Consider the following 23,918-nt stretch of genomic DNA (forward strand, 5'->3'; position numbering starts at 1 on the left):
GCGCGCACCTCTGCTCTCACCGTCTGCTCCCTCTTCAACCGTGCGTGGCTGTCATCAGCTTGCACAGGCTTTGCTCGTGCAAGTTTCCGCGACGGCTTACGAGAAGGCAGGCAAACAGACCCAGCAAGACGCGTAGTGCCTTCCTCTATGGGCTCCGTCCAGCCTTTGTTAAAATGAGCAGAAAAGACATCTGCTGCGGCCTTTGCCCTGACTGACTCTTACAGAGAGCATCTGACTTGACCCGCAGCAAAGCCATGCCCCAGGCAGCAGCACGTACTGGCGCGGACCGCGGTTTCACCCACCTGCTTTACTGCGCCGGTCCTTTCCCACGGCCGATGCCGCAGATGTGGCGCGGCCCACCCCCAGACCTCTTTACGAGGGTTCCCTGGGCTCTGCAAGTCGCCTGCTGGACGTGTTGCTGATTCAGGCACGGGCAAAGTCAGCTTCTTCGCTGGCCTCGGGCCAGGGCAGCCCCGTACCTGAGGGAAACTGAGAATATCTCCAGCGAGATCTCACCGGGAGGCTGGGACCTCGTCAGTAGGGGAGAAGGCCAAGCGACTGACACTGAAAGGGAGCTCTTTGCTAGGCTGTAGATCGTAAAGTTAAAAAAGAAAACAAACCTGCCTTTTTTAAAATGCCCCCCTTTGAGTCTGCCACGTTTGATACAGATTTTTTAAATTGCAGGGTCTATCTCCTACAGGCCTCATGCAAAGGGAAGCGAGTACCTCTGGCTCTCAGGACAAGGGGGTCCCTCAGGAGCCCAGGTGCTCACGCCAGCCGGCATCTGGCACAGCACAGGGCAGGAGCTTTGGCAGTAGTACGTGAGCTGAGAATGAGAGTCCGGCAGCGCCGCACGCTTCTCCTGTGAGCCGCCGAGGCTCGCGCGCTGTGCCTTCCGCAAATAAAAGGCCAGAAGAGTCAGCATTTCTGCTAGTTCCAGCCTCATCCGCACCCTCGTCGGTGTAGCTGTAAGCAAGCGTCCCGTAGCGACTGGGAGCGTGGCAGCTGGGCTTCCTGCGCTGCCTTAGGTTGTGCCCTTGGAGAGACCCTTCTCCGAGCCCCGTGAGCCCCGGGGTGGGTGGGCTGCGGTGCCGTTCAACGCTGAATAGGCACGAAGGCCTGTAAACAAAATGTATTTATATCGCACCCGTACCCGGCAGCCAACCGCCGCTTTATTTACGTATCCTGCACCTCCTGCCGACGCTTTTAAACTTAGCCGATATTGCCGCAGTTTTCACTGATGGGGCAGGGGACTGCCACGCTGCAGGGGCAGTGTCTGGGTGTCTGCCACGGACACAGACGTCCTCAGCTGGGTAGGGACAGGGTGAGAGCTGGAACAACTCTGCTGACATGTACGGGCCGTCCCAGGGCAAGGCTCCTGGGTCTGGGGGCTGAAAGGCGAGCCGCGCTGGGTGATTGGTGTGGGAGTTGTGGAGCAAGTAGGGGGGAAAAAAAGCAACAAGAAAAAACCATCCAAATGTTTCACAGCAGGTAGAAAGCTTGGCAGAAAGCAAACTGAATGCTGTAAAGACAAAAGCCGAAAGCCGGCTATGGACTGGACGAAAAGAGTCAGTGCCACGGAAGGAGGTTATTTCTTCCACTGACCGTAGGAGGCTTTTTTGTGAGAAAACACAACACCTCTTCTTTCGGCTACGGCGCGGTACCGCAGCAGTAACGGGCCAGAGCGTGCGAGCGCCTCTGGCAGTATCGGTAACGGCCGGGGCACGGCCGAACGGCCAGCCCACCTTCCGCACAAGGAGAACACCGTTCCCCTGGAACGCCACGCAGACCCAGGACGGGTACGGCGGAGGCCGAGCCCAGGCGCCCCCATTGCCAAGGACCACCTTGGCCTCGCAGCGTCTCACGCTGCGGGGTGTTTTGCAGGCCGTGGCTAAGCTCAGGCCCCCTGCTCGTGGCTGCCCCCGGTCCCCCGGCGCCGGTCGGGCCCCAGCCCCCAGCGCGGTGCGGCGCAGGGCAGCGGCCCAGCAGGGCGGCCCCACGGGCCCCAGCCCGCACCCCCCCCCCCGTGCCTGCGGGCAGGGCCCCGCGGCCGCCGGCCCCTTCCTCCTCTGCTCGCTCCCGTCGCGGACGGCTCGGTACGTGTCACGAGCGGCAGCCCCGTTCAGCCGCTCCCGGAGGGCGCGCGGCTCTGCCCGGCCGTGACCGGGGCCCGCAGGGGTCTCTCGCTCGCCCGCTCGCCCCGAAAGGAGCCGGCCCCGAGCCGGCGCGTCCCGCCCCGCCCGGCCCTCGGCGCCCTCGCGAGCTGAGCGCGGCCCGGCCAGCAGGGGGCGCTGGCGCTCACCGGCTGGGCGCGGGGGCGGTCCGGCGCGGGGGCGGGGCCGGTGGGGGCCGGTCCTTCCGGCCGCCCTCTAAGGGCCGCCCCGCGGGGCCCGGGCTTCCGGTGGCGCGTGCGCGGCGGAGCGGAGGTGGGAGAGGTGCGTGGGGCGGCCGGGTCGCGAGGGGTCTCTTTGCGGTGCCGGGGCCCCTCTGCGGCCCGGCGTGGGAAGCCCGTGGCCGGCGGAGACTGCTCGGAGCTGGGCGGGGAGCGCCGCGGCAGTCCGGCCGCAGGCAGCCATCCCCTGCGGTGGCCGGCAGCCCCTCGGGACTCCTGGAGGCCTGGCGGCTCCCGATCCTCGTCTGCGGCAGCCGCCTGAGAGAGCAGCGCGGCCGTAGCCGGGGGCCGGAGAGCGCTGGTGGGTGAGTTCGGGCAGCGGTGGGGGCTCCTTGTGGGCCGGGGGTGGGGGGGGCTCCGTGCGGGCCCGACCCTGGGCCGGGCGGGGGGGGCTCCGTCGCGCCGGGCCTGGGCCGGGCTCGGTGCCGGGCGGGAGGAGCTCCGTCGCGCCGGGCCCGGGGCCGGGCGGGGCGGGGGACGCCTCCGTCGCGCCGGGCCCGGGGCCGGGCGGGTGAGGGGGGGGCTGGCTCCTCCGTGCCGGGCCCGGGGCCGGGCGGGTGAGGGGGGGGCTGGCTCCTCCGTGCCGGGCCCGGGGCCGGACGGGGGAGGGGGGGGCTGGCTCCTCCGTGCCGGGCCCGGGGCCGGGCGGGGGAGGGGGGGGCTGGCTCCTCCGTGCCGGGCCCGGGGCCGGGCGGGGGAGGGGGCGGCTGGCTCCTCCGTGCCGGCCCCGGGGCCGGGCGGGGGAGGGGGGGGCTGGCACCTCCGTGCCGGGCCCGGGGCCGGGCGGGGGAGGGGGGGGCTGGCTCCTCCGTGCCGGGCCCGGGGCCGGGCGGGGGAGGGGGGGGCTGGCACCTCCGTGCCGGGCCCGGGGCCGGGCGGGGGAGGGGGGGGCTGGCTCCTCCGTGCCGGGCCCGGGGCCGGGCGGGGGAGGGGGGGGCTGGCTCCTCCGTGCCGGGCCCGGGGCCGGGCGGGTGAGGGGGGGGCTGGCTCCTCCGTGCCGGGCCCGGGGCCGGGCGGGGGAGGGGGGGGCTGGCTCCTCCGTGCCGGGCCCGGGGCCGGGCGGGGGAGGGGGGGGCTGGCTCCTCCGTGCCGGGCCCGGGGCCGGGCGGGGGAGGGGGGGGCTGGCTCCTCCGTGCCGGGCCCGGGGCCGGGCGGGGGAGGGGGGGGCTGGCTCCTCCGTGCCGGGCCCGGGGCCGGGCGGGGGAGGGGGGGGCTGGCTCCTCCGTGCCGGGCCCGGGGCCGGGCGGGGGAGGGGGCGGCTGGCTCCTCCGTGCCGGGCCCGGGGCCGGGCGGGGGAGGGGGCGGCTGGCTCCTCCGTGCCGGGCCCGGGGCCGGGCGGGGGAGGGGGCGGCTGGCTCCTCCGTGCCGGGCCCGGGGCCGGGCGGGGGAGGGGGCGGCTGGCTCCTCCGTGCCGGGCCCGGGGCCGGGCGGGGGAGGGGGCGGCTGGCTCCTCCGTGCCGGGCCCGGGGCCGGGCGGGGGGGGGCTCCGTGACCGGCCCGGGCCCGTGCTCGTGCCGGGGGGGGGCTCCGTGCCGAGCCCGGGCCCCGCAGAGAAGCCCTGGTCGGGCATCGTTCTCTTTTGCACAATGTAGGGCTTTCCCCGTTTATTTTCTGTGTACTGTGTTTTGGGCCACCTGAAACCCTTTGGCCGGGGAGGTTTGGTGCGGGGAGATGGCAGGTCTGGAGCCTGAAAGATCTCGGGTGGGGGGCGGGGGAGGTATTTTTGCCTTAAAACTCTGGGCCCACCTCGTGTGTCATGTCGTGAGTCTCGTGACTGTGGCAAATGGCTCAGTCGGGCGTTTTCTGAAAATGTATTCATCCCATGCAGATGTCATCGGGATACAGATCATCTGCATCTTCATGCTCTGACAAGACAAGATGCTGAGACAGGGATGAGCTCCAGAAGGACTGCTGAAAAGAAGAAAAAACCGCACTCCACAAAGTCATGGGGTTTGTTTTTGCGTTTGGGGGGGTGGGGTGGCTTTAACAAAAGAGTGCAGTGTTGGCTGGCAGCAGCCTGCAGGGCATTTTTGCTGCCTGATCTCTCCTTTTCTTCTCTTCCACTCCTCTTTCAGGGCTGTAATTGTCATTTGGATAGTTTTAGAAGAGCAGTTAAGTTCCTCGCCTGTGTCAATGTGCTGGTAATACCAGGAAGGTGAACGCTTGAACCGGTCGGGCGGGTGGGAATAACTTGGCTGCAGGTAGAACTTCTGAGGGAAGACCAGCAAAACCAGGAAGCAAATAGCAAGTTCCCCAAAAATGTGCGGGTGTCAAACACGTAAGCGTTTCATTGCCGAATGTTTTTGGGAATATGTTCCAAATGGCTATTTTTGGTAAACATAAATTTTCAGGAGATTCAGGGTTGTGTGTGGCAAAACATGTCCCTCTGTTTTTGTGTCCTGCCGCACAAACGGCGGGCGGCAGGGCTCTTGTTCCCCGCTCTCGATATTGCCCCAGCAGGGCTGCGATATTTAGACCTAAGTGGGGATGGGTTTAGGAGTGGAAGGAGAGAGAACGCCTGTGTTCTGTAAGGGCTGTGAATGCTGACCCTTTGTCTCCGTCTGCTGCTTTTCCTGTGCGGGTGATGAAGCTGTTTTACTTTTCTCTGTTGTTCCTGGTCTAAATAGCTGCAAGGCTGTCGCCGCTGTGGGTGTGCAATTTGTGTTGCTGTGTTTCTGTGGAGTCCTAGCCACGGCTCGCTTCTAGTGTGGCCAAGGGTCAAGGTAGGGCTTTCAGCTTAAAGCTTCAGAAGCGCTGCGCGCTGAGATGGGTGTAGGTGAAACTGCTGTTGCGCCTGCAGCTGTGCTCGCAGGGATGCTGGGCGGCTCCGCATCAGACCGGCGAGGTGCCCGTGGACCTCCGTCGGGCTGCGCCCTGGGTGCGCGAGCGTGCCGTGGGTTTGCTGTTCCGGCTTGTACGTGCGAGGGCTTAACGTTTGATTTAACGCATTTCCTTTAACGGCAGGCTGTAGTTGGGCTCTAGATGGTATTCCTACGGGGGCGCAAGAGCTGTGGAATGGTTAAGCTGTTGCTGTGCCTCCAGGTGACTTGTTCAGTAACACTGTTTTTCCAGGTGCAGGTGGATGAGTCGTGCAGGGCAACGGAGGAGAGCCCAGGGGAGCGCTGGAAGAAGGTGAGTCTGTGTAGTACTGGAGGGAAGATGTGACTGATGGCTATAGGGCTCCATTATGGGTTTTACTCTTTTTTTTTGTGATCCGAGGGCGCTAAGCGATGAGCCGAGCGTGATCTGGGCCCTGGAGGTGAGTCAGGCAAGGTGACCGGTGCTTGGTGGGCTGGAGTAGGTGTTCTTTTTCAGGTTATTCAGGTTTTTTTTTCCCTTGTCTTCACTTTCCCATCCCAATTTGGGGCCGATTCCCTCAAACGGGGACTTCCCCCTGTGGGGCTGCTTATGCAGCCTGGGAGCTGCTGCCTGGGCACAAAAATACCTCAAACCCCCTGACTCTGGGTCTGCAATGGGGGGTGAAAAAAACAGAAAGAATTCTGGTGGAAAGAAAACAACTTGGGGCTTCTGGGAAAGCCAACTCCAGCTGGATTTGTGCAGCTGGAAAGGGAAAAAAAGGGTGGTGGTGGGGAAGGAACAACCACCTAAAAGCACCCACCAACCATTCTCATGCACAAAACCGAAAGTGAAAATGACCATTTTTTGTAGGGTAAAAGCACAAAAAGTCCCCACAGAACTCAGTAGTTTGGAAAAGCAACCCCAATTAATACATTATGTAAAGAAGGCAGGGGAAAAAAAAGAAAACCAAAACAAAACCCTATCACAACCCTGATGCCACATGCCTACAAGCAGTTCCTGGGGCTTATTCTGCGGGGGTGGGGGACCCAACCTTGTTCCCCAGGTTTGCTGTGCTGCTTCTCCTCCCTCAGGCATGGGCGGGGGGGGCAGTGGCATGGACAGTAGCAAGCACCAGATTTTTTTAAGCAGTCGAGAGGAAAGGACTGAAATGCTCGAGACGCTTTGCTGTTTGGTGCAGAGGCAATGAACGGTGCTGCTGGGGCTGCGAGGGGGAAAGGTGCAGAGGAATAGAAGCTCTGTGGATGCAGCCAAGTTACGGTTTCTGGATGGTATTAATCGAGAAGAGTAATTCAGATAATGCTGCTGCCCAGCGACCAGAGTTGGGTACTGAGCCCGGGAGCCGCGCACGCGCGGTGGCGTCCCTGTGATCCCCATTGCTCTCTCCGCAGGTGACAGCCCTGCGATGCTGCGGTGCCTGCGAGGTGATGCCGCCGTGCTCGTTGCTGCTTCCTGGTAAGGAAAGGCCTCCTCCGCTCCTGCTGCAGCGTGGTGGTGTGTCGGACACGATTCCCTGTGTCGGGTGAGGCCTAGGGCTGCCGGCGAGGTGAGCGAGCCCCTTTGGTGGGTGCAGGGGTGTCTCCTTGTGTGCCTGCACTACTGGGGCTGGTGGGATGGGAAGCTTCAAACGACCTGCCGAGGCAGGCTTCTGGTATGCTAAAGGCGAGCGGGTGAGGGCAGCCCCAGGAGTTACCCAGGAGCTGATAGAAGGGAAGAGGGAAAGGAGGAGGAGGAGGATGACCTTTTCCCCCTGCCCAGGGTGCAGAAGATAGCCGACTCCCCAGCTCACCAGAGCTCCCCCTCAGCCTCCCCTGGCCCCCCTTGCCCCGTGCTCCTGCCCCCAGCTCCGGCACGAGCGAGCTAGGCTACGCTACGTGCCTAGGAAGCCTCATCTCGTAAGAGCGGTAAGACACCCGTGTATCCTCTTTAGGTGGAGGACGGCCTAGAGTCTGGAGCTGCAGAAGAGGCAGGGCGGAGAGGAGGGGAAAGAAGCATCTGAACGGCTAAATTGTGCCAGCAGCACTGAGAGCGAGAGTCGCGGTGAGTCCTGGGCCACTGGGGCCCCGTTGCCTCTCTTGTGCGTCCTGGGCCCTCCCTGTCTCTCCCCCCTGGCCCCCTCTCTTTCCTTACCTGCTGCAAAATTTTTTTTTTTTTTTTGGCGCCCCCCCCGCCCCTTCTTTCTCCATCTCGCTCTGAGTGGCTCCCTGCCTCCCCGTCTTTTCAGGCCTCCCTCTCTCTGTCCTGTAGCCTGTGGCTACTTGTTCTTTCTCCGCCTCTCTCTGCCTGGCTCTGGCTCCGTTTTTATTTTTTTATTCCTCCTGCTCTGTTCTGTAGCCTGTCGGTATTTTGTCTTTCTCTGGCCCTCTTGGTCTGACTCCGTGTGTTACCGAAAAACGCGGTAAAATCGGAAACAACTCCTCAACGCCGATTTAGTATTAAAGAGCAGGCGTTCTTTATTCACGGCGCCAGATGCACGGGGGATCGCTTCTCCTGGCGTGCGTACCTCACACACCTTTCCCGTAGAATTTGTAGATCAAAATTTTACGTATTCATACATATTCATTATCGTCCTGTCTACTGATCGGTACAAACTGGCTCGTTCCGTATGTAAATCGCTGCGCAGGCTCGGTGGTGGTCCGTGAGTCGGTGGTCGCGATCTCCCCCTGCCAGAATTGCCTTTTACCTTCTTGGCTCTTAATCTTGGCAGTCTTGGCTAGTTTTCTCAGTGCGCTACACGAAACCGCGTTTTGTCATCCTTTTCTGACAGAAGCACGTTGTCTGTTGTTCTGCTGACATTAACGATCGCCTAGGGACTAAAATGCAGATCGACAGATGCGCTGATTCGTACGCTCCGTGTTCCCGTAATGGAACACCGTCTCTGGTTGGTTGATTTCATCGCTTTGGTTACATTTCCCCCCTTTGGAAGTTTTGAAATAATCATTTTCTCAATACTTCCATCCTAGATCAATAATATTCCACTATGTCAGTTCAGTGTTTGGTTCATCTTCTCAAAGTTTTCACTTGATTGTGGTCTCTAGGGCATATGCAGGTTCCATTTTATACCCAAAATTTTATTAATTTGTTGAACTACCTCTGCAAAAAAATGTGGTCCTCTCCCAGAGGACATTCCTGTTGGCACTCTAAATCTTGGTATTATTTCTTTCAGCAACATTTTAACTACTACTCTAGCTTTGTTGGTGCAGCACGAGAAAGCTTCTGGCCAACTAGAAAACTTGTCCATCATCACTAACAAATACTGCTATATCTATTTTGTCTGGGTAACTCAGAGAACTTAATTTGCTAATAATTTCCGGGAGAATTTTTTGTTTTGTTACTCCTAAAGGTGGTTTCCTTTGGTTCAGGGGATTATTTCTAGGACAGATTGGACACTTAGCTACCATGGGTTTAATTATTCTTGTCATGCCTACACACGCTACAGATGCTTTTAAACTCAAAACCGTAGCATCTACACCCTAATGTGTTTGCTCATGCTTTTCTTTTGCAAGTTCTGTCATAACTTGTGGGGTTGTTATTATTATTACTTGTTTTTCTGGTGTTACCTACCATCTCTGTGTTTTGTGATGCTTCCAATTGTTCTGCTAATTGCTCATCCAATTTATTATAATAATCTCGGTTTCAACTTTGGAATTCCGATCTGTTTTACTGGTACTAGTGCAAGGATACCTTGCTCTGCAGTCCTCTTTGCAGCTTTATCTGTCAATCGTTTGCTTATGTTTACAGCCGTCTGGCCGAATCGATGAGCTTTGCAACGCTTTACCGCCACTTCTTTTGGTTTCTGCACGTCTTCCGGAAGTTGGAGAATGTCTTCTTTATGCTGTATCAATGATTCTTGGGCTGATGGCAGTCCTTTTTCCTTCCCAGTAGCTCCATGATCGTGGATCACACCAAATGCATGTTTGGAATCAGTCTAGATATTTATCCTTCGTCCTTCTGCCATTCGCAGAGCTCGCTTCAACGCTACCAATACTGCTTTCTGTGCTGAGGTGTTCGCAGGCAGCGCCCCTGACTCCATTCCCTCGGCGGTGATAACGACAGCATATCCGGCCATTCTCTTCTCGCCCAGAGCTGCTTCCATCTGTAAACAACTCCAGATCAGGATTTTCCCAGAGGTTTGTGTCTCAGGCCTGGTCTGCTGGAATAGACTTGTTCAATAGTTAGCAAGCGATCGTGTTCGAAATTGTCCGTAAGGTTTTCTGTTGTTAAAAACATAGCAGGATTCAGTATAGCAGTAGTCTTCGATTCCACATGGTCTTGTTCTAACAGAACAACTTGATATTTCAACATTCTGCTAAGGGATAGCCAACGACCCCCCTTTTGTTCTAAAACAGTCACCGCTATGTGCGGGACACATACTGTCATCTTTTGTCCCATTGTTAACTTTGGGGCTTCCTGGATCGGCAGCGCTGCTGTTGCCACTGCCCGTAAACATCCAGGCCATCTTTTACTCACGTGGTCGAGTTGTTTGGAGAAGTAGCCCACGGGTCTCTTCCAGGTTCCCAGTCGCTGTGTCAGCACTCCAAGGGCTAAATGTTGTCTTTCGTGGACAAACAACTCAAAAGGTTTAGCGAAATCGGGTAGGCCTAATGCAGGGGCCATCACTGAGGCTCTTTTCAGTTCTTTGAATGCCGTTTGGCATCCGGGCGTCCAGGTTAAATATTTATCCTTTGATTCTTTCAGTGCCTCGTATAATGGTTTTACATACAGTCTGTAGTTCAGAATCCAGAGCTGACGCTATTTCACTATTTTCAGAAAAGCTCTCAGTTCCTTCGGGCCGCTAGGTTCGGGAATTTGACAAATAGTTTCTTTCTTTTCACTTTCTAATTGTCTTTGTCTTTGAGATATTTCAAATCCTAAATAAATGGCTGCTTCTTCTCCTATTTGGGTTTTGTTTCTGGAAACTCCGCATCTTCCTTGGCCCAGAAAATTTAAAAATTTCAAAACATTATTCTTTACTTTCTGCCACTATCAGAATGTCGTCTGCATTCTGTAACAATATGCCTCTCCCTGGGTTCTGTTTTTTCTAGACATTTCTATATTTCTAATTTTTTTCTTGCCAGCTGAGTCCCAAATATCGTAGGACTAATTTTAAATCCTTGTGGAAGTACGGTCCATGTTAGCTGTGTCTTTCATTCTGTGGTGGGGCTTTCCCATTCCAAAGCAAATAGGCTTTGACTTTTTATGCCTGGAGGTATGCAAAAGAAGGCATCCTTCAAATCTAGTACAGTAAACCATTTATGCTCCTCCTTTAAAAGAGGTCAGTAAAGTGTATGGATTAGCTACTACCGGATGTAGATCTTGGACCACCTGAGATATAGCCCTTAAATCGTGAACCAGCTAATACTCTTTGCCTCTAGATTTCTTTACTGGCGGCACAGGAGTACTATATTCTGATTCACATTCTACTAAGAGCTCATATTCTGAAAAAAATTTATAATTAACTTCTCTAATCCTTTTCGAGCCTCTCGCTTAATACGGTATTGTTTTTGTCTTACCGGCTTGGCTCCAGGCTTTAAGGTTACTTTTACCGGCTCTGCCCACTTAGATCGCTCCGGAGCTCCGCTCGCTCAAACCAAAGGAATTACTACGTTTTCCACTTCTTCGGGAACCTGTTCCTCCCTGGAGGAATCCTGTAACATAAACGCTCTCGCCTCTGTGGCTTTTGATTCTGTTCTGGTATTAGTAATTTAATCTCTCCATCTTTAAAAGTTACTTGAGCATCTAATTTACTTAATAGATCTCATCATAACAGAGGCAGTGGACATTCAGGCATATACAGAAACTGGTGAGTTGCCCATTGCTTCTCCAATTTAAACTTTAATGGCTCTAAGAAAGGCTAATTTTTCTTTGCCCTGTCGCACTAACAACACCTACTGGTTTATGATCAACTTTCTCTTTACGTGTATTCAATACCAAAGAAGTGGCTCCCGTATCTACCAAAAATTCTATTTCTTCATTCCCTAGCTTCAGTGTAACCAGGTGTTCAGCTAGGGTTGATTCCTCTGGTCTCCTTCATGCCAAGCTACTTCAAGCATTTTACCCAGATCTCTGGATTCAGGTTCTTCTAGTTTCTGAAGGTTTTTTTACTCCCCCCCCCCACCCCCCCCAATCTGGGGCTGATTGTCTTATGAATATAGAGACCAACTGAATTGCTTTTTCTGTTTTTTTCTGGGTTCAAATGAGTATATTTTCTGGTGGTCACCTTCAGCCTTTCCATAAAGGCTGAAGGGGGGGACTCCTTTAATTCTTGTCTCACTTAATAAATGGGTCAAAATTTATGGCTTTTGGCATTGCATGTCTTACTCCAAATAAAATCTGTCTCTGACATCTAGTCAACATTCCCCTGGGTCCTGGCTGATTAGGGTCCCACTCGGGATTTGTAGATGGAAAATTCTTATTCGTTGTTCTCTGTAAATTCCTGTTAGCATGTGCTCCCTGCACCTGCCTTCTGGCTGTATTCAATACTATTTTCTTGTCAGTTCCATCAAGTGAAGTATCCAGTATCACAAGTAGAGCAACACTTCAAGTTCTCACCACATTTTCCTCTTTTCAGAAACATTGCCGTAGAATCCTGTGGACATATCTCACGCTGTTTCTGCCACTCTGGATGATTCCACAGTGTAAAGAACAAATCAACATATGCCACTTCTTCCCATTTGCCTTCCCTTTTTACAAAACAACATTAATTGCAAGATGGTATGATATTGCAATGTCTCCTGTTCTGGCCATTCGTGCCCACCTTCCAATTGATACGTTGGGCACCAATGATTGCAATATTCAATTAATGGTTTCCGAGTTAGTGGGTCATCACCCCCGATGTCTTTCCAGTGCTTCAAAGTACATCCCAAAGGTGTTCTCTGTGGGATAGGTTTCTTACTCAGAAATGCTCCCATCTCCCAGTCGACTAGCAGTTGTGATAGTGCACTATCACAAATAGTAGTCAGAGGGACTCCAACCCCCGTTAGAGGTCTCACTGGGATCTGTAGCCCCCTGCTAGATATCCCTGGAGACTTCAACCCCCTGTTGAAGACCCCCCTACCCTCGGGTCCCGCTCCACAGGCTTTCGCCTAGCAGAGACTTACCAACCGAGGTACCTCTTGGCCCCAACCCGGCGTGGCTTTCGCCGCGCCTTACGGGCAGGCCTGTGGGACTCAAACCCACTATCTATCCTATGTGGGAAGCTAACGCCACATATTATTCTACCTGAGTTTCTTCGTAAACGAATGCCTTGTTTACTTCAGTCCAGGGGATCTTTCTCAGAATTCTCTGGCCTGGGGATCGGAAGCTCTCCCCAAGAATTCCTTGGGGCTGGCTGCAGGTCCCACGGTCCTGCGGATCCGTCGAGATTCAAAAGCAGGTTCCCATCTGGGGTGCCAAAACTGTTACCGAAAAACGCGGTAAAATCGGAAATATCTATTCAACACCAATCTAGTATTAAAGAGCAGGCGTTCTTTATTCACGGCGCCAGATGCACGGGGGATCGCTCCTCCTGGCGTGCGTACCTCACACACCTTTCCCGTAGAATTTGTAGATCAAAATTTTACGTATTCATACATATTCATTATCGTCCTGTCTACTGATTGGTACAAACTTGCTTGTTCCGTATGTAAATCGCTGCGCAGGCTCGGTGGTGGTCCGTGAGTCGGTGGTCGCGATCTCCCCCTGCCAGAATTGCCTTTTACCTTCTTGGCTCTTAATCTTGGCAGTCTTGGCTAGTTTTCTCAGTGCGCTACACGAAACCGCGTTTTGTCATCCTTTTCTGACAGAAGCACGTTGTCTGTTGTTCTGCTGACATTAACGATCGCCTAGGGACTAAAATGCAGATCGACAGATGCGCTGATTCGTACGCTCCGTGTTCCCGTAATGGAACACCGTCTCTGGTTGGTTGATTTCATCGCTTTGGTTACATTTCCCCCCTTTGGAAGTTTTGAAATAATCATTTTCTCAATACTTCCATCTTAGATCAATAATATTCCACTATGTCAGTTCAGTGTTTGGTTCATCTTCTCAAAATTTTCACTTGATTGTGGTCTCTAGGGCATATGCAGGTTCCATTTTATACCCAAAATTTTATTAATTTGTTGAACTACCTCTGCAAAAAAATGTGGTCCTCTCCCAGAGGACATTCCTGTTGGCACTCTAAATCTTGGTATTATTTCTTTCAGCAACATCTTAACTACTACTCTAGCTTTGTTGGTGCAGCACGAGAAAGCTTCTGGCCAACTAGAAAACTTGTCCATCATCACTAACAAATACTGCTATATCTATTTTGTCTGGGTAACTCAGAAAACTTAATTTGCTAATAATTTCCGGGAGAATTTTTTGTTTTGTTACTCCTAAAGGTGGTTTCCTTTGGTTCAGGGGATTATTTCTAGGACAGATTGGACACTTAGCTACCATGGGTTTAACTGTTCTTGTCATGCCTACACACGCTACAGATGCTTTTAAACTCAAAACCGTAGCATCTACACCCTAATGTGTTTGCTCATGCTTTTCTTTTGCAAGTTCTGTCATAACTTGTGGGGTTGTTATTATTATTACTTGTTTTTCTGGTGTTACCTACCATCTCTGTGTTTTGTGATGCTTCCAATTGTTCTGCTAATTGCTCATCCAATTTATTATAATAATCTCGGTTTCAACTTTGGAATTCCGATCTGTTTTACTGGTACTAGTGCAAGGATACCTTGCTCTGCAGTCCTCTTTGCAGCTTTATCTGTCAATCGTTTGCTTATGTTTACAGCCGTCTGGCCGAATCGATGAGCTTTGCAACGCTTTACCGCCACTTCTTTTGGTTTCTGCACGTCTTCCGGAAGTTGGAGAATGTCTTCTTTATGCTGTATCAATGATTCTTGGGCTGATGGCAGTCCTTTTTCCTTCCCAGTAGCTCCATGATCGTGGATCACACCAAATGCATGTTTGGAATCAGTCTAGATATTTATCCTTCGTCCTTCTGCCATTCGCAGAGCTCGCTTCAACGCTACCAATACTGCTTTCTGTGCTGAGGTGTTCGCAGGCAGCGCCCCTGACTCCATTCCCTCGGCGGTGATAACGACAGCATATCCGGCCATTCTCTTCTCGCCCAGAGCTGCTTCCATCTGTAAACAACTCCAGATCAGGATTTTCCCAGAGGTTTGTGTCTCAGGCCTGGTCTGCTGGAATAGACTTGTTCAATAGTTAGCAAGCGATCGTGTTCGAAATTGTCCGTAAGGTTTTCTGTTGTTAAAAACATAGCAGGATTCAGTATAGCAGTAGTCTTCGATTCCACATGGTCTTGTTCTAACAGAACAACTTGATATTTCAACATTCTGCTAAGGGATAGCCAACGACCCCCCTTTTGTTCTAAAACAGTCACCGCTATGTGCGGGACACATACTGTCATCTTTTGTCCCATTGTTAACTTTGGGGCTTCCTGGATCGGCAGCGCTGCTGTTGCCACTGCCCGTAAACATCCAGGCCATCTTTTACTCACGTGGTCGAGTTGTTTGGAGAAGTAGCCCACGGGTCTCTTCCAGGTTCCCAGTCGCTGTGTCAGCACTCCAAGGGCTAAATGTTGTCTTTCGTGGACAAACAGCTCAAAAGGTTTAGCGAAATCGGGTAGGCCTAATGCAGGGGCCATCACTGAGGCTCTTTTCAGTTCTTTGAATGCCGTTTGGCATCCGGGCGTCCAGGTTAAATATTTATCCTTTGATTCTTTCAGTGCCTCATATAATGGTTTTACATACAGTCTGTAGTTCAGAATCCAGAGCTGACGCTATTTCACTATTTTCAGAAAAGCTCTCAGTTCCTTCGGGCCGCAAGGTTCGGGAATTTGACAAATAGTTTCTTTCTTTTCACTTTCTAATTGTCTTTGTCTTTGAGATATTTCGAATCCTAAATAAATGGCTGTTGCTTCTCCTATTTGGGTTTTGTTTCTGGAAACTCCGCATCTTCCTTGGCCCAGAAAATTTAAAAATTTCAAAACATTATTCTTTACTTTCTGCCACTATCAGAATGTCGTCTGCATTCTGTAACAATATGCCTCTCCCTGGGTTCTGTTTTTTCTAGACATTTCTATATTTCTAATTTTTTTTCTTGCCAGCTGAGTCCCAAATATCGTAGGACTAATTTTAAATCCTTGTGGAAGTACGGTCCATGTTAGCTGTGTCTTTCATTCTGTGGTGGGGCTTTCCCATTCCAAAGCAAATAGGCTTTGACTTTTTATGCCTGGAGGTATGCAAAAGAAGGCATCCTTCAAATCTAGTACAGTAAACCATTTATGCTCCTCCTTTAAAAGAGGTCAGTAAAGTGTATGGATTAGCTACTACCGGATGTAGATCTTGGACCACCTGAGATATAGCCCTTAAATCGTGAACCAGCTAATACTCTTTGCCTCTAGATTTCTTTACTGGCGGCACAGGAGTACTATATTCTGATTCACATTCTATTAAGAGCTCATATTCTGAAAAAAATTTATAATTAACTTCTCTAATCCTTTTCGAGCCTCTCGCTTAATACGGTATTGTTTTTGTCTTACCGGCTTGGCTCCAGGCTTTAAGGTTACTTTTACCGGCTCTGCCCGCTTAGGTCGCTCCGGAGCTCCGCTCGCTCAAACCAAAGGAATTACTACGTTTTCCACTTCTTCGGGAACCTGTTCCTCCCTGGAGGAATCCTGTAACATAAACGCTCTCGCCTCTGTGGCTTTTGATTCTGTTCTGGTATTAGTAATTTAATCTCTCCATCTTTAAAAGTTACTTGAGCATCTAATTTACTTAATAGATCTCATCATAACAGAGGCAGTGGACATTCAGGCATATACAGAAACTGGTGAGTTGCCCATTGCTTCTCCAATTTAAACTTTAATGGCTCTAAGAAAGGCTAATTTTTCTTTGCCCTGTCGCACTAACAACACCTACTGGTTTATGATCAACTTTCTCTTTACGTGTATTCAATACCAAAGAAGTGGCTCCCGTATCTACCAAAAATTCTATTTCTTCATTCCCTAGCTTCAGTGTAACCAGGTGTTCAGCTAGGGTTGATTCCTCTGGTCTCCTTCATGCCAAGCTACTTCAAGCATTTTACCCAGATCTCTGGATTCAGGTTCTTCTAGTTTCTGAAGGTTTTTTTACTCCCCCCCCCCACCCCCCCCAATCTGGGGCTGATTGTCTTATGAATATAGAGACCAACTGAATTGCTTTTTCTGTTTTTTTCTGGGTTCAAATGAGTATATTTTCTGGTGGTCACCTTCAGCCTTTCCATAAAGGCTGAAGGGGGGGACTCCTTTAATTCTTGTCTCACTTAATAAATGGGTCAAAATTTATGGCTTTTGGCATTGCATGTCTTACTCCAAATAAAATCTGTCTCTGACATCTAGTCAACATTCCCCTGGGTCCTGGCTGATTAGGGTCCCACTCGGGATTTGTAGATGGAAAATTCTTATTCGTTGTTCTCTGTAAATTCCTGTTAGCATGTGCTCCCTGCACCTGCCTTCTGGCTGTATTCAATACTATTTTCTTGTCAGTTCCATCAAGTGAAGTATCCAGTATCACAAGTAGAGCAACACTTCAAGTTCTCACCACATTTTCCTCTTTTCAGAAACATTGCCGTAGAATCCTGTGGACATATCTCACGCTGTTTCTGCCACTCTGGATGATTCCACAGTGTAAAGAACAAATCAACATATGCCACTTCTTCCCATTTGCCTTCCCTTTTTACAAAACAACATTAATTGCAAGATGGTATGATATTGCAATGTCTCCTGTTCTGGCCATTCGTGCCCACCTTCCAATTGATACGTTGGGCACCAATGATTGCAATATTCAATTAATGGTTTCCGAGTTAGTGGGTCATCACCCCCGATGTCTTTCCAGTGCTTCAAAGTACATCCCAAAGGTGTTCTCTGTGGGATAGGTTTCTTACTCAGAAATGCTCCCATCTCCCAGTCGACTAGCAGTTGTGATAGTGCACTATCACAAATAGTAGTCAGAGGGACTCCAACCCCCGTTAGAGGTCTCACTGGGATCTGTAGCCCCCTGCTAGATATCCCTGGAGACTTCAACCCCCTGTTGAAGACCCCCCTACCCTCGGGTCCCGCTCCACAGGCTTTCGCCTAGCAGAGACTTACCAACCGAGGTACCTCTTGGCCCCAACCCGGCGTGGCTTTCGCCGCGCCTTACGGGCAGGCCTGTGGGACTCAAACCCACTATCTATCCTATGTGGGAAGCTAACGCCACATATTATTCTACCTAAGTTTCTTCTTAAACGAATGCCTTGTTTACTTCAGTCCAAGGGATCTTTCTCAGAATTCTCTGGCCTGGGGATCGGAAGCTCTCCCCAAGAATTCCTTGGGGCTGGCTGCAGGTCCCACGGTCCCGCGGATCCGTCGAGATTCAAAAGCAGGTTCCCATCTGGGGTGCCAAAACTGTTACCGAAAAACACGGTAAAATCGGAAATATCTATTCAACACCAATTTAGTATTAAAGAGCAGGCGTTCTTTATTCACGGCGCCAGATGCACGGGGGATCGCTCCTCCTGGCGTGCGTACCTCACACACCTTTCCCGTAGAATTTGTAGATCAAAATTTTACGTATTCATACATATTCATTATCGTCCTGTCTACTGATCGGTACAAACTGGCTCGTTCCGTATGTAAATCGCTGCGCAGGCTCGGTGGTGGTCCGTGAGTCGGTGGTCGCGATCTCCCCCTGCCAGAATTGCCTTTTACCTTCTTGGCTCTTAATCTTGGCAGTCTTGGCTAGTTTTCTCAGTCCGCTACACGAAACCGCGTTTTGTCATCCTTTTCTGACAGAAGCACGTTGTCTGTTGTTCTGCTGACATTAACGATCGCCTAGGGACTAAAATGCAGATCGACAGATGCGCTGATTCGTACGCTCCGTGTTCCCGTAATGGAACACCGTCTCTGGTTGGTTGATTTCATCGCTTTGGTGACACCTGTTCCTGTTGTTCAGTTTCTTCTTTTTTGGCTTTGTGTGATTCTCTCTGTGATTCTGTTTTTCTCTGCCTCGCTTTTCCCAGCTCCCCGTCCCTCACTTTGAATACCCGTTATCCTTCACCAGCTCACTCTCCCTTGGTTGCCATCCCCGTTTCTGAGTTCCTCCTGCTTTGCCACGTAGCCCGTGACTTTTTTTCTTAATCTCTCTCTGTCTGCCTCAACGCTCCCGCCGCGCTTTTTAGTTCGTCTGCTCTGCTCTGTACCCTGCTACTGTTACTTGCCTGCCTGAGTTCTTCTCTGTCCAGCTCCCTTTCCCTATTCATGAATTCCTGTTCTTCCTGCACCCGCCGCTGTTCCCTGTGATCTCCGTCTCTCTCTGTCCAGCTCCCTGTCCCTAGGTTTTAATTCCTGCCTCTGCCCGCCGTAGCCCGTCTAGATTTTCTCTCGGCCCCTCTCTGTCCAGCTCCCCCTCTCTGTGTTCTAATTCCACGTTCTCTGACACGTAGACCCGTGCTGTTTGTTTGTCCTCATCTCTCTCTGTCCAGCTCCTTGCTGCTATGTTTTATTTCTCCCCTTTAACGAGGGGCGACTGAATGTTGGGGTGGGGGCGGTTTTTTCCCACCAGTATTTTGAGGGAGCGCTCTTAAGTATTTTATTTCAGTCTCGCTTTCGATGCGCGTTTCCCTGGCAGTTCAGCAGCATCTCTCGGGCGGGGCAGCTGGGCGGACGTCCCTCCCGACTCCATAACACGCCAAAACCCCCCAGTCACGTTGCTGCTGTGTATTTTGGAGATAGATAATCTTATGGCGGGTGTGAACGGCTGTGTGAGTTAAATGAACGCAGAAGGAAAATGGAAAGCTTTCAGAGCCTAGACGCTCATATTGGATGTGCGTAAACACGCGCCCGCCTTCTCAGCACAAAGTGCATTACTGAGATTTATTCTTAATTTTTTACGTTACTCTTTCAAGTTTGACGCTTCGCTTCAGGCTTCATGGAGCCAGGCAGCAAGACGTGCGGCGGCAGGGCGAGGGCTGTAGCTGCTGCGGCGGATCTGTAAGCGGAGGTTCCGGTTCCGGTACAACTTTGCCCCGCAGCCTCACGGGGTTATCTCCCCGCAGCGGTGCCGTAAGGAAGGGATGAGACGTTTTCCAGCACCAGCCAGAGCGTTCAGTGTTACGCGAAGAATCTGTTCAAAATGGTATCGGTTAGTCTTAATACCGTTTTCAAGTGTTCCAGTCCCTCTAGCTTTTAAAGGAGGTGTTGTGTTTTGACGTGACCCGTTTGCCCAGAATCTTGCTGCGGCTCAATTTCCTTCCTATCCCTTGTGCTGACTGAGTTCCTCCATTTTCTTCTGTGCTATTTTATTCATGTGCTGAAATATAGTTTGGGATTTCTGTTTTTCAGATGTCTTCTCAGTGTCTCGTGATGCTCAAGAGATGCCCCCCGGCCCGGGTTTGCCTGCCGGTCGTTAAGCGTGGTGAAGGTAAGGGGCCATCCCTCTGCCTGGGGGCTCCCGGCTCTGTCTCCAGCGGGTGCCCCGCAGGTGCGGCCGCGAGGGCTGCCTGGTGGGGAGAGTCGGGGCCCCCAGGGACCGGGGCTGTTTGTCGCCCCGGGGAGCCCGTCCCAGCGCGGGAGCGTGGCCGAGCAGAGCCCGAGAGAGATGTGACACTGTCCTCTGGCACGCTCCCGCTCCGCCGTGGGGCGGCCGCTAGCCTGTGGACAGGGGCTGGGGGGGCTGCAGCTGTTTGGGGGGCTGCCCCACCTTTTAGATTTTAGCAGAGCTCCCCCTTTTCTGGGGGGTGTGGGGGTGTGTGTGTGTGTACCTTTGTAAATGGCACTATTAAAGTAATGAGCTGCAGGTTGGAGTAGATTCCCTTGTTTAGTGCCCTTCTTGGGGGTGAATAAAATTGGGGGGGGGGGGGGGGTGGTGGTGGTGTGATGATGTCATGCGGGGCGCCCCGGTGTCACTGGGGGAGCTGATAATGCGTCAGAGGAACAGGTGAGTGGGGGCGTCATGTAGGGGTTCCCCCCCAAAAAGGGGGGTTGCAGCCCCCAAATGCCTGAAAATTCAGGGGGGCTATTACAAAACCCTCTTATTTTAAAATCCCTTTATACATCTATCAATTAATATTACATGTCAATATATATAAAATAAGAACTTCTCTCTCCTATATTATATAACGTATTTCAGGATACAGAAATTCTACATCGAGATACAGGGTTTTAAAACACAAAAGTAACTCGACTGTCTAAATATCTAAATTAAACAATAAAGGAGTTTAAAATGAAGAAAAAGGACAGATGAAGGAATTCAAAGCAGAAGAAAGTCTGGCTAGAGCGAGCATCTACGCTTAGTGTGTGTTACATAGTCTAAGCAGATGTGTAATCTAAATAGAGGTTATATAGAGTGAAATAAGCCTAGGTATAACTGTAAGTAGATGTCTAAATAGAGAAGTCGAAAAAGATTGAAGTGTCAAAGGGTAAGTAAGCAGATAGCTAGCCTAAATAGGTGGTTTATATACGTGTTAATATGGAAGTCTGAACAGGTATGTGTAAATAGATATGCTGTGTAAGTGTAAATAGCCTAAGTAGGTGTAAGTGTAAATTTAATAGCTAAGTCTAAACAGGTGTTGTATGTAAATGTAAAATAGATAGTATATATAAACTATAGATGTACTCTGTAAGGATGTGTAAGCAGACACACAAGTGCAAATGTCTATGCTATATAAGGTTTTAAAATGCAAAGAAACCATGTTGATAGAGATGTTTATAGAGAGGATTTAAAAATTGGACACACACCCCACCCCCACCCCCCAATCAACTGAAGACACAAAAGCGCTTTCAAATGCTGCCCCTTTCCCGTTCTCCTTCTCCCATCCCGATTTGGGGCCGATTCCCCCAGATGGGGACTTCCCCCTCTGGGGCTGCGCAGGCCGCCTGGGAGCTGCTGCCAGGGCAGACAAACACCCCAAAGCCCTCGAGTCTGGGTCTGCAGTGGGGGGTGAAAAACCCCAAACAGGCAAAACACCCAAACAGGTTTGGGGGAAAGAAAACAATTGGGGGCTCCTGGGAAAGCCCACTCCTGCTGGGTTTGTGCAGCTGGAAAGGGGGGGGGGGGAAGCGGTGGGGGGGGGGGGTGGAACCCCACTAACCATTCTCATGCACAAAACCAGGAGCAAAAATCACCGATTTCTTTGTTGTGGAAAGGGCCAAAGAGACCCAGAAGTGAACCGTTTGGAAAAGCAATCCCAACTTTGTTCCTTTGGCTTTTTTTGCTTTTCCATAAGGTAAAACCCCCAAAACCCCCAACAACAAAAAAAGCCAAGCCATCCAAACAGAAATCAGCACCACCAAACGACCGCCCCAAAAACCCCAAATTGGGGAAAATTTGGGGTGAAACAGCAGCAGTTTGAGGGGCATTGCTGGGGCTTATCCGGAATGGATTCTCCGGAGTGGGTCGGTTATCTGGAGCGGATCATCTGCTGCAGGTGAGCCCAGGTGAGTTGCCCATTGTGGATTATCCTGGGGGGACCCCGCTGGTGTCAGTCATCCCCATGCATGTTCCCCATGGCGTGTCTGCCCAGACGTGCCCCTGTCCGGCAGTGTCCGCCTCCTCCCCCGCCCTCCCTCTGCGTGTGTCTGTGCCCTCCCAGACGCTGTCCCCTGAGATGGCCCCCCTGCATGACTTTTTTTCCCCGGTGACATTCCTCCCCCCCGCTTCCCCTGGCCTCCTGTTCTGTGCTCGCTGAAGCCTCGTGCTTACGCAGGATGAGCAGTGGCGAGGCGAGGCGCTGCCAAGCCAACGAAGCCCAAGGCTCAGCAGCGCACAACTCCTTTGCAGGGCAGCCGCTGGCATCTGGTCTGCCTGGCTGCCCTGTGCCCCGACGCACAGCTGCCCCCCTCACCCCGGGCAGCCTGCCTTCAGAGGGGCAGCTGTGTTCCCCTGATGGATTTTCTTCTTTAACCCTCCAGGATTTGCTGCTCTCCCTGTCCCAGCCCTGATGCCGCAGGCCTACAGCAACTGATGGGGCTTACTCCGGGGGGGGGTGGGGGTGGGAAAGGGGACCTTTTTCCCCAGGTGGTTTGTGCTGCTTCTCCTCCCTCGGGCGTGGGGTGGGGGCGAGTGGGGCAGGCGGGAGGACAGTGCGCATGCGCAGTGGCGCCTTTGCTGCTCTCTGCCGCCACCGTGCGGCCAAACCGCGGTACTGCAGGCGGCCGGCCGCGCATGCGCAGTGGCGCCTTTGCTGCTCTCTGCTGCCACCGTGCGACCAAGGCGCGGTACTGCAGGCGGGCAGCCGCGCATGCGCAGTGGCGCCCTTTTCTGCTCTCTACCGCCACCGTGCGACCAAGGCGCGGTACTGCAGGCGGGCGGCCGCGCATGCGCAGTGGCGCCTTTTTCTGCTATCTGCCGCCACCGTGCGGCCAAACCGCGGTACTGCAGGCGGACGGCCGCGCATGCGCAGTGGCGCCCTTTCCTGCTCTCTGCCGCCACCGTGCGGCCAAACCGCGGTACTGCAGCCAGCAGCCGTGCACGGGCTGTAGCGACATTTCGCCGCGCTCACTTCTCCACGCCACTTAGTGACACCCCCCCCCCGCTACCTGGTGACGGCACCGTGGGGGCTGGAGCCGTGTACCACAGCCCTTAGCGACAGGTGTTGACCCCTTGCGATAGCCCGGTGAGGGTGGTGCTGATACTCCTCGACACGCTCTTAGCAACGGGCCCCGCCCCCGGCGATGGGCGGGCAGGCGGTCTGATGGCTGACCCACCTGGCCCCACCCACCTTAGCGACAGGCCCCGCCCCCTGGCAACGGCCCGGGGGGCGGTGCCGGCTCTCTCCCCTTAGCGACAGCCCCCACCCCCTGGCAACGGCCCGGGGGGCGGTGCCGGCTCTCTCCCCTTAGCGACAGGCCCCGCCCCCTGGCAACGGCCCGGGGGGCGGTGCCGGCTCTCTCCCCTTAGCGACAGGCCCCGCCCCCTGGCAACGGCCCGGGGGGCGGTGCCGGCTCTCTCCCCTTAGCGACAGGCCCCGCCCCCTGGCAACGGCCCGGGGGGCGGTGCCGGCTCTCTCCCCTTAGCGACAGGCCCCGCCCCCTGGCAACGGCCCGGGGGGCGGTGCCGTCTCTCTCCCCTTAGCGACAGGCCCCGCCCCCTGGCAACGGCCCGGGGGGCGGTGCCGGCTCTCTCCCCTTAGCGACAGGCCCCGCCCCCTGGCAACGGCCCGGGGGGCGGTGCCGGCTCTCTCCCCTTAGCGACAGGCCCCGCCCCCTGGCAACGGCCCGGGGGGCGGTGCCGGCTCTCTCCCCTTAGCGACAGGCCCCGCCCCCTGGCAACGGCCCGGGGGGCGGTGCCGGCTCTCTCCCCTTAGCGACAGGCCCCGCCCCCTGGCAACGGCCCGGGGGGCGGTGCCGGCTCTCTCCCCTTAGCGACAGGCCCCACCTCCTGGCAACGGACCGGGGGGCGGTGCCGGCTCTCTCCCCTTAGCGACAGGCCCCGCCCCCTGGCAACGGCCCGGGGGGCGGTGCCGGCTCTCTCCCCTTAGCGACAGGCCCCGCCCCCTGGCAACGGCCCGGGGGGCGGTGCCGGCTCTCTCCCCTTAGCGACAGGCCCCGCCCCAAGGCAACGGCCCGGGGGGCGGTGCCGGCTCTCTCCCCTTAGCGACAGGCCCCGCCCCAAGGCAACGGCCCGGGGGGCGGTGCCGGCTCTCTCCCCTTAGCGACAGGCCCCGCCCCCTGGCAACGGCCCGGGGGGCGGTGCCGGCTCTC

General features: G+C 53.8%; 1 long non-coding RNA gene across 3 annotated transcripts in view; it reads left to right on the top strand.

Moving 5' to 3' along the window:
* LOC135311199 (uncharacterized) overlaps nt 1-23,918 on the top strand; it is a 75,782-nt gene that overhangs the window by 50,664 nt on the left and 1,200 nt on the right. The window contains exons 3-5 of one of the 3 annotated variants that reach the window (XR_010371000.1): nt 7,140-7,249; nt 19,560-19,638; nt 21,329-21,411. This is a non-coding gene — a long non-coding RNA (uncharacterized LOC135311199). Of the gene's footprint in view, nt 1-7,139; nt 7,250-19,559; nt 19,806-21,328; nt 21,412-23,918 lie in introns of those variants that run through there. The other 2 variants (XR_010371001.1, XR_010370998.1) reach the window with 2 other exon arrangements.

This window comes from Phalacrocorax carbo, unplaced genomic scaffold (genome assembly GCF_963921805.1).
Source record: "Phalacrocorax carbo unplaced genomic scaffold, bPhaCar2.1 SCAFFOLD_122, whole genome shotgun sequence".
NCBI classification, from domain to species: domain Eukaryota; kingdom Metazoa; phylum Chordata; class Aves; order Suliformes; family Phalacrocoracidae; genus Phalacrocorax; species Phalacrocorax carbo.